The sequence below is a fragment of the Arachis ipaensis genome, chromosome B08, assembly GCF_000816755.2.
Source record: "Arachis ipaensis cultivar K30076 chromosome B08, Araip1.1, whole genome shotgun sequence".
NCBI lineage: Eukaryota > Viridiplantae > Streptophyta > Magnoliopsida > Fabales > Fabaceae > Arachis > Arachis ipaensis.
The window spans coordinates 7,929,909-7,932,472 of record NC_029792.2 but is presented as its reverse complement, the minus strand read 5'-3'; positions in this window follow the sequence as shown (position 1 = coordinate 7,932,472).

Below are 2,564 nucleotides of genomic sequence, written 5' to 3'. Positions count from 1 at the left end.
CATATTTTATTTTTTTTAATAGTAACTTAAATATATGCAATTTCAACATATGTTCTTACGAGATATGTTAGTCTAAATTCTAATAATAATAATAATGAAAAGGATGAGGTTAATGCCTTCCTCCTAATTCAATTTCAATCTTTTAAGCTTGCTAAATGGTCCATCATAGCTAATAGCTAAGGCCAGCTTCACAACTCCCTACCACTCAATCCCCCTCTCAACCGGAAGATTTAAATACTATTTTATCATCTCTTTTTTACCCTTTACAGTTATAGTAGGGTTGATCTTTTTTTATTTTCCTTTTTCTTTTTTCCATTTAGAGTGAAAGTTGGTACAAGTAATAAAATCTAAAGGACCAGGCTAAATAGTGTCACAAGAACACCACAAAATCAGTCATCTATCATTTAATTTATTGCAAATGATTTTATTATAATATAAACCTTTTTTTTTTCACGGTATCTTCAAGCATGGCATACCAATAACTAATTTGTTGCAATTTGGAATTTGTTACTGACCAATGAATTGCTGCATGCATAAAATGGGATTCGAACTCCCAACAATTAAACGAACTAGTGGGCTATCTAACTAATACTCATATTAAATCCATAATGAAAAAGTTCTCTTGGTATTTCTTTTATTGTTATGTTATATACACTACTTTTACATACATAAATAGTGATACACTTCCTTATTTTGATAATAAAAGTTATTGGTGGGTACTCCCATGAAGATATTATAATTATCTTCATGTGATGATTTTTCTTTTTGACCCTTAGATGATGGAGTGTAGGGTTAGATTTTGATATGTTATAAAAGTGTTGTTTTTATTTAAAGTGTGGCCAAATCAATAAATCACACTTTTATACAAAGCATCTTCATAAAAAGATGTTTTTTGCATCTTCATTTGAGTAGCTCCCAAAGTTATTACTTATTAAGTTATTTAATGTTTTCAAAAAATAGTTTTTAATTAGAAAAAGGATATACACCACATTACCACTCTTGGTGTAAACTAGAGTGATGCATAATTATTTATTTTAATCACACTTACATAAGTCCCTATCTGCCGAATCTAATGAAATCTCATCAGTTTATTTATTTTCTAACTAAAACATACTACACATATAAGTTATATATATCTCAATCTAGGAATCATGATATCAACACATCCAACATAATCACATATAAAGAATGTTAGAAAATCATTAGATTAATTAATCATTAATATTTAAAAATATAAAATAACGTATGTTTTATTGGATTATTAGATTAAAAAAACTAAACTAAAGGAATTAAGTTGATGACTAATTGATAACAAAAAATAATAAATTCTAATAGCTTCCAACATTTCTCATCTTATATTTTTGGAATAACGTGAAATGTGTTGGAGTTGAACATTTTAGGAAGTATTCATCTTGAAAGCAAAATATATAGTTTTCTTAAATTTTCCTTTTGCCCACAAATTGTATTATCAGCGTTTGCATGCATGGAGATTGAAACTAAATGACGCATTGCATTTAATTTCCCAAACTAATTAGAGAATAGTTATGCACATATTGAACACACAATCCCTATTCCTAATTTTTCTCATCATATATGGTGTTCCAAAGATATATATGTGGAAGAAAACAGTTGGCAACCATGTGTAGCTGGAAATTAGTAGATAGCAGGTCAATGTGCATTCATCTCATGTATCACTTTCATCATTGAAATAATCGATTCCAACTTTTGGGCATAACCAACTATAATAAGATAGAGGACTCTCTACCTATATAATCACCATGGCCATTGTACTATGTAAAGCTTGTAACTTCAACTGTTTCCTCACCTCATAATTAACCATTATTCCACGACTTAGTCAAGGGTATTTATAATCCCATTACTAAGTCATCAAATTAAATTTTCAGAAAGGAACCGCGTAAAATAAAGCATGTAGTTTTTAATTTATTATTACTATTATTATTTGGATCATATTATAACAGATTACACAAGTTTAATTTGTACGAAAAGCTTCGTTAAAATTAAAAGGTATTAAAAAGTCAACAATGCTAGGGAACAAGAAGGTACCAGCCAAAAATCAGCCAAATGCCTCTAGATGAATCCAAAACCTCTACGTGTATAGTACTTATTATGTTAAACATTATTCAGAATGTTTCTTTTTTCATACTAAATGAATGTTCTTTTATATATTTTATAAATTTTTTTATATATTAAAAATCAGGATTGTTGGAAATTAAAAATAAATAAAATTAATTAATATAATTATAAATTAATTAAGTTGTTTACTTTTTAGCTGATGTCCTCTTGTTTCATATACTTTTCCTTAAGTCGGTTAGTAGCTACTAGCTAGCCAGCAGGAGCCAAAATGATATGATTATTCATGTGTTACAATTAACATATTATAGGAGCGTTAAAATGATATGTCAATCGTACCAAAATAGAAACAGAAATGTGCCCCCCAATCTTCGGGTAGTTAATTAAGCTATCAAAGGAAGTTGAGATTAAGCAAATAATAAGCACCGAAATAGTTGGAGGCTACATATAGCATACAAAAATCTTATTACATA